This window comes from Balaenoptera physalus, assembly GCF_965194825.1.
Source record: "Balaenoptera physalus genome assembly, chromosome: 1".
Classification (NCBI taxonomy): Eukaryota; Metazoa; Chordata; class Mammalia; order Artiodactyla; family Balaenopteridae; genus Balaenoptera; species Balaenoptera physalus.
The window spans coordinates 144,095,369-144,107,738 of NC_138882.1; the positions used below are offsets into that span (position 1 = coordinate 144,095,369).

Below are 12,370 nucleotides of genomic sequence, written 5' to 3' on the forward strand. Positions count from 1 at the left end.
AAGAGCACTGGCCTTTGAGCCAGAATAAAATCTAGGGGGCTCGCGTCCCAGTCATTTACTAGTTGTGAAACCCTGGGCAGGACTTAGAAGCACTTGAGTTTCAGTGCTTCATCACAAGCCTCATCTGTGACTTGCAGGTGATAACACCTGCCCTCTCTACCTCATGGAGTTGTCGGAAAAAAATCAAATGAGAGAATGGATGTGAAGCTCCTTATAAAACTGCAAATACTAGACAAATAGAAAGGATTATTATTTTTGGATTCGATAGACTTTCTCAATTGAACGAAGCCCTGTGTAGCTGGGTGGTCAAGTTATGTTAAAAATAACCAAGAAAAATGTTCTGGTTCCTGAAACAATTTTACCAGCCTGCTTGCTCCCATGAAAGGACGGACACTGGTTGTAAAATGAATTAAATCAGCACTCTTTGCTGTCTTCAGGATATAAGTTGTAACTGGCTGAGGATAGGTAGGGGAATGGCCGTTTTCAAAGGCATACGTACCTCCGACTATAAAAAGCTGACCTTCTCTAGTCTAGAACACAGGGCATGGGGCAAGATGGAAAAACAAAGGGGACGTCTGCTGGTTTTACAGCAGGAATTATCCCATACAGGCTGCCTTATCTCCAACAATGGTTGAAAGAGCTCATCTGCTAAACTCAGCTTCTTGTTAAATATTTCAAAGATGCTAATGGAACCAAAAGATCAACTCCGTTATGCATCAACAGGCTGGCTTTATCCTAAAACCAATTATAAATAAACTTCTAAATACAGCCTGCTTTAAATATGTATTTAAAAAAACATATCCCACCTTCATGCCATCCGTCCCCAGCACACATCTGACTCATCTAAAACCCTCTGTCTTCGGCGACCCAGTCCTGTGCCTCTGTGACCATTCGCCTTCGGAATCATTGCTAGTCCAGCATTATTTCTAATAACTTCTAAAGGTTCCTTTCTCTTCAGGAAGCAGAAATTCACTGTCAAACACACTGCTTCCATTCACAAGATTATTTATGGCACTGATAATTGAATTCCGGTCACATGACTAAGGAAGACTGGGTTCAGAGGGAAAAGAACCCAACCATAATTTCTAGAGAGATCCATAAATTACTGCTTTTCTCCCCTGGAGGTTGAAGTCCTTGGAGCTCTATGGATTCTTCCCTAGCATTTATTCTAAGTTTGGAATCATCACAGAAATTCCTCTCTCCGCACTCAGTGACAAAGCTGCTAAGGTAAATCCTTTGAAATTACCCTTTGCACCAAGCCCTGAAATCCCCTAAGGGGTGCAGAGGAAATCCTCTCTTTTGCAAGGATCAAATACTGCTGTCTCCACTAGGGCACACAGTTCCTAAGGGGAGAGCAACTTAGAATGAAGGGTCTAACCCTTTTCCAGTGTTGTCCTTCCCCAGCAAAAGCACAGAGCCACACCAGCACAGGACCACGGCCTGGTGGCCACAGTGAGGTGCAGTTTCTTATTGCTTCTCAAAATAGATCAGCAGGGCATTTCCCTCATTTCTGTAAAGACGACCTACCAAAAATCTTTCCTAAAAAGGAACTCCTCCTCCTCCTCCCAAATCACATATTCAGTATATTAACAAAGATGGGGCTTTTAATGATTCTGTGTAGCCTGCATTACAGATAACATTTATCTCTTATTATCCTTTGGTTCAACCAGACAAGAAATGTCACTATAGTTATTTTAAACATACTTTCAAATTATGTTTAAATTAAAAATACAATGAATAGTGTCAGTCTGGAAGGAACATCAAACATTTTTTTCCCCTCTAAGAAACGCCCTCTTAAATATATCGCATTTCCATTTGCTTGGCTTCTTACTTCAAGTAGACGGGTTAAACACCATCATCCTATTGTAATACCTTTAGCCTGGAATAAATTTAGTTATCTTGAAAATTTTTTTCCACAGTCCCTTTTATTTAACAATTTCAGAGAACATAATAAACAGTGTTTGATAAAAGATTGGGAATAAAAGGAATTGAGAGAGCAAATAAATCTTCCAAGGTTACAGAGCCAATCTGGTATCCATTCAAAGGCCTTATACTAAGTACACAAACTAGCAGCCGTGTGTGCCTGCACACACAAACACAATCGCAGGGCAAAGGTAAACAGTAGGTTAGCAACTTGGCGTTATTTTCTATAAACTTTGTCTTTTCTATTTAGGAAAGAATACCTCTTCTTTGTCTTTTTCTCTCTCTTTCTCTCTATTATGAAACTGAAAGAGAGTCCAATAGCTATTTTTTAAAAAAACAACAACAACAAAGTCTGCTTCTTCACAAGCTTATCAAGACCAAACACCTTTGTGGCATACCGTCACTGATGTTGACACGGCTTGGTGATAAGTGTCCAACCGTTAAAGAGGCAGTGACACTAATTTTTGCTCTGCTCAGACCATCATCTAAAGTGCCCAAGTAAAGAAGTACTTCCTAGAGCACTCGATGAAGAACACAATTTTGCAGGAAAGTTCAAAATATTACTGATAGTTACCCTTGTCATTTAGACGGCAATGTGGGGTGAGGGGATACTCTCAGGCAAGAGTACAGGTTAGGTTACAGTCTTAAACATCCAGAAATCCTACACTGGCTAGAGTACAGGGAAAATGTCAAATGCTATGACCAGGGCCATTCTCTGGCAAGCTGGGTTTCTAGGCCTGTCCTAATAATGTAGCTCTTCGCCATCATTTGCCCAGAAGCCCTACAGCTTCTTGGAGGTCATCTCAAGTTTTACTCTAGATTCACATTTACAGATGTTCCTCCTCCCCCATCTAGGTAAAAGGAAATTCTGGGACACTACTATGGGTTGGAGCAGCTGTGAACCTGTCCAAATGCCACCTGCATTTTAGATCCTTCAGGGAGACAAGTGTGAACTTACTCATTCACTTAACCTCTCTGGGGTCATGAATGCCTTTGGAAACTTGATGAAAGCTACAGCTGACAGAGCCCAAAAGTTGAAGTCAGTCAGCTATCTATGCAGGAGGATCCCTAGGGTAGCTTAATGGGGTAGGATGAGGAAGCCAACATGGTATCCGCCAGTACTCAATAAAATTCTGATTGCCTGACCCATGCTGTCACCATGCCTTCCAAGAAAAATAGCAAATGCCCAAAGAGTACATGGCAGAGGTAGTGGAAAAATCTTCCTTTATATACCACAAAAAAATCACAGTGTAATTGCAAATGGCGTAAATAACACTGCTTACATTCAGATCCCAAAGACAAAAGCTAATCCTTCTTGTTCAAATTCAATCAGAAGAAAACTGATTTAGTCAACCAATTTGACACCATGAAGATTTACTGAGCAGCTACTATGTGCAAGAAGCCAGGATTTTCAGAGGATACCAAAGAATCCTAAGACTGTTTCTATCCGTTGGGAATTCAGAGCCAACTTGGGAAAAGAAAAGACCAAGAGGTATTGACATCACAGGCCATGTTTCAAACCTTTGGTTTCTCCAGTAAATAATACACATCCGGCAAAAGCAGGCATTTAGTAAATGTCTGTTGACCCCCGAACACTACTAAATATGCAAATACCTAAAAGGCAAGGCAGAAAAACAATATACGGAGCCCAACCACAAGGTAGGTACGGGAATTGTATTGGAAAGCGTGGACCCCTTTCCAGAATAACCACGTCCTGTTGGGGAGTCCATGAAGACTTCAAGGAAGAATTGGCACTTAAAATGCAGATTGAGGATAGACAAGATTCCTTTGGACAGAGATGTGAGGGTAGAAAGAAGAGCATTCCTGGAGGGACGAACCGAGACAGCACAGTGTGAAACGTGTCCTAGAAACACACAGCAAGTAATCACGTTTGACTGGAACACAGAATCGTTTTGGGGGGTGAGGAGATAAATATTTGGAATCCTCTATTCTGTGCTTCTTACACAGCTGGAAAAACCAGGCTTCAGACTATCTATGTTGCTTTTCAAGCTTGGGGGAAAAAACTTGGGAGTATTTATCTAAAAGCTTTAAAGAGCCACTAAAATTACCTTTTTTTTTTTTTTTTTTCTTTTTTCCCTTTAGGGAGGAATCGACTCAATTTTGTAAATAAAAGATCTCCTTAAACAGAGTCAGGGCTAAGTTTAACAAGTTGCCATTTTATTCGTTTAGGCTTCCCCCAAACAGGCCTGATATGAGGAGTAAAAGAGTCACAGGTTTGTTCTTTGTTTTTTGTAGCCACATCTTGTCGCCAACAAAATTAGGATAAGACAGACTTTGTTTTCTAAACAAACGTGGGGCCATCCATAAGCAAAGGAAGCTAGTCTTGCTGCAAAAAAAGAAAATGCTGATAAGTGGGTAAAAAAAAAAAAAAGTTTAACAGCCATTAATAATTAAGCTTTCAAAAACTGTGATCAAAGCTTTGGGCTTAGAGAAAACACCAAAACTGCTATAAGCCAGGGCTTAAATTTTTCAACCTCTAAAAAAAGAGATATGTAACCTCCATCCCAGAGGCTTGCACTAGTCCTAGGATATCACAAATTTAATGTCATTTTAAAGAACTATAACAAGAGAAGCTTTCACTGACTATCTTCAAGAATCATGGCCACAGAAAATGTTGGGTCCGTAATCTCCTCCACATATCTCCAGTTTGGGAAACTAAAACTATTCCTTAAAGGGATCTCAAAAAATTATTTTTTTGAAGGCTCACCCAGCTGTGTATTTAGTTTGAATTTATGTTATAAATAGTGCTCTTTTATTTTTATTTAATCTTTAAAATTAAAAAATAAAAGTGCAATTTACTTCAGTATTTTTTGTGTCAAACACTATTATCTTTCCAACTATATCTCTCAATATATACCTATAATAGACATGTACACACAGTAAACATCTACTTAGGCAGAAGTAGATGTACCTGAAATTAGCTGCTGTAGAAAAATAATATAAATATAAGTCAATTCTTTTTTTTTTTTAAATAAATTTATTTATTTTTGGCTGCGTCGGGTCTTCGTCGCTGCGCGCAGGCTTTCTCTAGTTGCGGAGAGCGGAGGCTACTCTTCATTGCGTTGCGCGGGCTTCTCATTGCAGTGGATTCTCTTGCTGCGGAGCACAGGCTTCAGTAGTTGTGGCACACGGGCTTCAGTAGTTGTGGTTCGCGGACTCTAGAGCGCAGGCTCAGTAGTTGTAGCGCACGGGCTTAGTTGCTCTGTGGCATGTGGGATCTTCCCGGACCAGGGCTCGAACCCGTGTCCCCTGCATTGGCAGGCGGATTCTTAACCACTGCGCCACCAGGGAACTCCTAAGTCAATTCTTATACTTCCCCAAAGCACCAGTTGTTAAAAGTCTTACAATTTTGGTCTTTGTATCGGTTAAGACCTCACATATATCAATATGAGTTAATTCCACAAGCTTGTATGATTGTTAACGCCTTAATATTTAACAGAAATGTGTTTGTCAAACTTGGCTGATACATAAAGAAACACAGGAATCTTTTAGTAAAAATCCCTGACAATGTCCCCACAGCCTCCAATCACTCTCCCATTAGCCCTTCCACAGTCCTTTGATCCATCATGTAAATGCAAGGTATCAATTGGCATGAAATCTTCATAATCTTATTTCTACATCAAAATCTGTATATATGGAGAGCATCCAACATTGGAATTTAACCTTTAGGATTTGAGCTGGGGGTTTTTCCAGGCACACCCAGAAATCTACTGGAGATAAGGATAAGCTGTGACACGCTTTTGAAAGACTGGAGACAGAGGAAATGAAATTAAAAGAAAACTAAAAGGATCGTGACACCTAAAACCTGCGAATGTTTTAATGGGAAATAACACCCTGGAAATAACACTGAAATAACTCTGGCTCACAGAAATAACAGGATTAATAGCTGCAGATTTGTCCCTTCTACTAAGATCCTTTTTCAAACTATTTCAAATGAATACATAAAGGACTGATTTTTAAACCCATGTAAGTTCTTAAGAGACAATGGAGACTGACTTAATTATAATCAATAAAATTTACAGATGTTGATGCAACCCAGCAGAAACGTTGCTACCAAAAAGCATGGCATAAAAATCACTCCGTGGCTCCCTTTGTATGCAACAGTGATATGACCTTAATAAATATTTCATTCCTTTCAGTGAATAACCAAGCATCAAGATGGCAAATTTTAATAGCTAGGAAATAATATCATAATGACTCTACTAAGAAAATGCCTCCTTTAGATCAAAGTAAACTTATTCTAACTTCTAGTCTTCATTTCCAAAACACACTCCAAATCAGTACATGGCCCTGACGGAGGGTACCCTTATCTCTCCTTTCCATATACAGACCCATGTGTTGTTTAGAGAGCTTTAACAGGGAACTTTTCTCACTACAGCAACATTAGAAAAGTCTTATGAGAAAAGATGTAAGTTTTTCAAGTGCAAGAACATTTTCTTTCTATCTCCACGCAAAGTAAGTGCTCAACAAATGTTCCTGGATTGACTGCCTTTAGGGGATGGGCAGCAGTCAGCTTGAGTGACAGCCTACACAGTGGCCCCAGGTTCCCTTCACGACGTGTACTTTGTAGCTAAGAGCCCATATCCTATAAGTAGTTTGGATTGTTCCTTTGCTAAGTACATTAACCCACATTTAAGTCCATCTGCTATTTGTCTCCTCACTCGCCCAATGTAGGTGGAACTTCTGATGAAGGGGGATGAGAATGAGTGTGGAACACAGAGCTGGGTTCAAAGCTCAACTCCAGAATGTTCCGTGTACCTCAAGCAAGTGAGTCACCTGGAGGACTCGGAGCTTTGGTATCTCCATCAAGGAAACACAGGTCACAATACCCAATCTATGATTGATCTGAGGAGTAGATAATAAGTTTAATGCATCTGGCACAGAATCTCTCACATGATAGGTATATACGAAACAGAAGTGCACTATATTTTCCCATACAAAGAAGTCTCCTACTCTTTTCCTTGTCTCTAAAATAGTCCCTCATTGGGGATTCCCTGGCGGTCCAGTGGTTAGGACTCTGCGCTTTCACTGCCGAGGGCCAGGGTTCAATCCCTGGTGGGGGAACTAAGATCCCGCAAGCCACGCGGCAGGGCCAAAAAAAAAGAAAAAAAGAAAAGAAAATCCATTCTAAAAATAAAATAAAACAGTCCCTCATTACAACTTCACTCTAAAGTAGATTTTGATATAGCATCTGGGCAATATTTTTAATCTTAAACATATTATTTATAGTGGACTGGTTCACCTATCTATTGACCCCTTTAAATCATTCTAAAAGGTTGTCTCAGCATAAGTTTCCCTAATAAAAAAGTTTTGCCTTTTATCTTAGAGCTTATGGTTACTGAAGTATTTAATTATCCTAGTATTATCAGAGATTTCTCTGACTTGCTGGGTCTGACAAAGTGATTAGACACTGGAATTATATGAAAGCTGTAAAGTTTGGTTTCCATGCTTCTAGTTACTCAGTAGGTGGCCCATTCACAGTCCCCAGACTCTACAATACCTTCCTACAATGACGAGTAACCCTTCAGACTATCAGGAGTTGCTTTGTTTGGATTTTTCCTTTTCTTTTCTTTTTTAATTAACATTGGGGTCATGAAAACCCAAATTTTATAACCCTGAGAAGAGACGATCGGGATCGAACTGGCAGAAATATTTTCTCTCAATTTATGTACACACGGTGGCTTCCCAAATTTGTCAGGGACATTAGAGGACAGCTAACTCAGCAGTAAAGCTGCAAAAAAAGTGTAAGCCAAAATATTACAAAAGATTCGATTGGCTGGACTCAAACAGATTTGATTTTCCTTAGTGTATGCTTACCTGTGATTAAGAGTTCTTAATCTTAAACTTCCATAATTCTTGAGTTTAATTATCTAAATATACACTTGGTTTGGTAGCATTTCAACTACATCCATACATATCAAACATGCTTTTAATCAGCTTAAAATGGCTGCTTTTATAAAGCATTTTGGAAGAGCTTCCCGGTGTTTAAGTTAAATATACAGATAAATAAAAAGGCAGAAAAGATTTCTTTTTGATAAAGGTTATCAAAATCAGATTAGAATGACTTATAAAGCATATACTTGTTTTAGAATAAAAACAATTAAAGACAAATATAGTTTATCCATAAATTAAAAAGAGTATGTATAGGGAAATTTACATATTTTATTGTAATGCAGTAGTCGTCCAGAAATAACATTAAATGGTACGTTCTTTTCTAACTCCTCTACTAAAACTCCAGATAAACTTTTCTAAAAATTAAATAAATTCTTGTTCCCTCAGCAGTTTCCTCATTGCTAGCAATGACCTATCTCATACAATGCAAAACCACTGAATTAAAAAATAAAGCCCTGGCCTTCCCCCAAATGATACTTTCCCTTCACAATGCTCAAATCTGGAGATTTCGGATACACACTGGAGGCCGAGGGGTCTCCAGGCCCTGCAGCTGGGCTTCCTGCTGAGCTGGGTGCTGGGGCAGGCACTGTGCCCTGGCAAACACCACAGCCATTTATAACCTCCTCCTCGCTGCCCACTGCAGGGACTGGCAAGCTGTACACTCGCTTCCCCAAATTTCCTTGCAGCGAGTGATCCAGTTTTAACCAGTGAATAAGGAGAGGCCACCTGTGTCGCTTCTGGGGCAGTTTCTCCTTCCCTGATAAATGGAACAAATTAGGCTAACATGACCCATCTCCTCATCCTCCTCCCTCGAACATACATACGGCAACTGTAACATGACAAGAATTACAAAATGAGTCAACAAATAAAGCATGTCAGAGCATAAAAATGGAAGGTGCCGGGACTCTTGTTGGTATCAGTGAGCAAATAAACCCACATTAGCTATTGCCTCTGAACTTACCGCTCTGTAAGAAAAATAGATCTGTGTTGAGACCACTTATTTTTTGTTTCTTGCAGCCAACAGCATTCTCAAAAGACACAGCTGTCAGTATTTAAAACATCCTTTGATTCACATGAAAATGTGGATTTCCACGGATTCTTAAAATAATAATAGTAATAATTGGGGCACTGCACCCAGGTTTTCACCCAACACCAACCGACTCAAGCTAAGGGGCCTTTCAATGGGACTCACTGGCTTTCAGTGGGACTTGGGTGCCCTCTGCCCACAGCCTACTTCACTCCTCCTGCTGCTTCACGAGTCTGAATGTGCGACCCTAGCACACAGCATACAACAATATATACTATGCACCACAGAAACAAAGTTCCATTATAACAAAATGGTTCTTTTTTTGCTGCCTAGAATCCAGATATCTGGCATAGACAATCACGGTCTCACTTAGGAAAATACATTTTCTTTTTCCAACTACTAACTTTTTCAACAGGCACACCAATTTTGGTTTTGCTTTCAAAGCACACCTACACAGAGGGGAGAAAAACACTGTGTCACCACAGAGCAATATACTATTAGTTAGGGCTAAAGACAATATGATGGTGATAATAATGATAATAATACTATTCACTGGGACTTTACTGAGTCTAGGCAATGGGCTAAGTGCTGTACAAATAACAATGCCACTTAATCCTGAAAAAAAAAAAAAAAACCCACACATATTAGGTAGCACTATTACCTTTATTTTTAAAATAAAGAAAGTGAGTCTCAGAGAAAACAACTGATCCAAAAATCATATAGCTAACAAACAGTGGATAGAGAATTTGAATCTAAGTCTCCCTGACTCTAAGATACATACTATTAACCACAGGTTACATTGCTTCACAAAGATGAGACCAAAAATACCTGATTTTTTTGAGAAACGTTCCATAAACTTTCTCAGATCCTACATCTCATTCCTATGTAAGTACATTCTAACACGAATATTATGTCAAATATTTGATTTTTAATACCCATTAGTATCAGTCTTGATTCCGGTATAGAATTCTTTTTCAAAAGGCATTTCCTTCTTAAGTATAACTGCCCTGGTACAGTAAACTCTCAAGATTCAAAAGTGACTCATTTCCAAAGCTCCACACATTAGCAGCTGGTATTATTCAATCTGAGATTTAAATTTATAATGTACTCTTGATAATGTACTCCCAATACATTTTTCACTTCTCTATCTCTTGAATGACACAAGATAAAAGATCTTTAAGGTATAAATATTTTATATAAACTTTCACTCTGTTTTTCCTCAGCCATTTCCATTTGCAAACACTAGACATCACGCAAAAAAAAAAGGGGGGGGGGAGTTGAAAGAGTTTTATGGATTGTGTTGTGGGGGGGGGGGCTGAGGACTGCTTATCCGTTCTGCTGTGGCAGCAGACACCACGGCAACCGGCCTAACGGCCCTTGCTGGCTAATCAGAATGTTCCACCCTAAATGGGGTCTGATTCAAAGTACTGCTTTTCCATGGGCCAGAGAGTAGACTGGAAGAGAACGCATTCCCAGCATCGTCTATAGTGATGATAAGTTTGTGCAGGGCCCTGGTAGAGCCAATGGAACCCTGGTACTGGGCTACCTCATTCAGCCAGAAGGGGTAGGACACAGCCATTCCTTCCAGGCAGGATACAGAACAGAGGACCTACCAGAAATCAGAAGACCCTCACTAGGCATGTGGCTTTTGGCAACGCATTATTAAGTCCAAGTCTTTCTTTTCACATTTATAAAATGAAGAGGTTGAAGGATTTCAGTCTACACAGATTCCCCCAGGGACTTGCTACTCAAATTGCGGTCAGTGTTATGTTTAACACCTCCGGAGTTAATTTAAAAATGCGGAGTCTCAAGCCCTACCCTTGACTTACAGAATCATAATATGCATATAACAAGTTTCCCAGGTGATTCCTTGCCCTAGGGGTCAATTCCAACAGAAGTTGCTTCTGGAAGAAAGAATAGAAAGGCCAAAGCCAAGAGAGACCCAGTACCCACACACTTTTTCAATTTATATATATATATATATGGGGAGAGAGAGAGAGCGCACACTTCCCCATGAATTTAGTTCTGAAGAAAAGACCTCTGTTTAAAGAAAATCTGAAACCACTGGATAAAATGATCTATAAGGTTCTTCATAATTGCAGATGTCCATGATTTTACGAACTGGCAAAGGGCTCACATTTATCTCCTTAACGACTATTTGTTTTCTACATTAACTTATTTTAAAGAGAAACCTTCTGTAATTGGTAACTGATATTCTTACATACAGAAACTTAAGTTCCTGAAGATATTAAGAACGTGAGTTACATCAGTATTCCATTACAGTAAATACCCAAAGAACTATTTGGGAATATTAGTATATAGAATATATGTGTGTGTGCATATATAAAAATAAAAATGCAAATATTGGGTTGGCCAAAAAGTTTGTTCAGGTTTTTCGTAAGATGTAATGGAAAAACCTGAACGAACTTTTTTGCCAACACAATATTTATACGTATATACACATTTGTATACCATATATATTTATTTATATATATATGCACACAGGTATACTCATATGCACTATATATATATACTTATTATAGTGCACACAGAAATACATATATGTATACATGTGTATACCTATATACACATAGAGAGAGGGGCTCAAGCTACTATCTATCTTGCCCTCCTACCTGCTCTACTTTTGACAGCATCTCCAAGTCTCTCCTCACTGCTCAGCTGCCAGCTAACACCTCTTGTTTGTTTCTACTCTCCAGACTCAAGCAGCTGCCCGTTATGGCTTTATTTGCTGCTGTGGAGTAAAAAAAAATCAGACTTGTGTAGACGTTGCTAGGCTTCACTGAGGGTCCCTGCTGAGCGTAAAGATCATGAGCTTTAGCGCTTGAACTTGATAAAATCTACTTTGGACAACTGGAGGCCGGTTAATGCTTTTGTTGTAATATTCAGATGTATTTCCAAATGTAAAGACAAACAAACAAAAAACCCAAAACTGCAGGTATGTGAAGTCTAACTGTAAATGAATTTAAGAAAATCATGTATTTTACTCTCAGTTCTCATCTCACGCCAAGCTACCCTACACAAATAGACTGCGATCATCTTTGTGAAAGTGCTCGAAAAGTCTGAAAAATGTAAGATGGTGCTGGGTTAGGCTGACAACCATCAGGGGAGCAGGAGGGGAAAGAGGAGGATGGACGAGAACCTCCCGGGTCTGCACGTTCTGCTCTGTCTCAATCAGCTTTCATGGGCCACTGAAGCAGCCCCAAAGCTGGGATTAGCTAGAAAGGTATAAGTCAATGCAGTAATAATCTATTCTGACCTCCAGGGAGGTGAGGCTTAAACCCCCGGCTGTTCATCCCTCCTTTCCAGATGCTCAGTGAACACCTTGGGGAACTCCCAATTCTTCTCCGCCTGTGAGACAGGAGATGGCACAAAATTTAGACTGGAAATCTGCATTTCTAGAAAGTTTCCAAGTGACGCCGACGCTGCTGGTCTTGCGACCACACTTTGAGATCCACTAATCCAGGCCGAGCCCTTATTTTAAGGATG

At 39.6% G+C, this 12,370-nt stretch overlaps 1 protein-coding gene across 13 annotated transcripts in view; it reads right to left on the reverse strand.

The window, feature by feature from the left end:
- NFIA (nuclear factor I A) overlaps nt 1-12,370 on the reverse strand; it is a 392,763-nt gene that overhangs the window by 309,179 nt on the left and 71,214 nt on the right. The window lies entirely within an intron of this gene.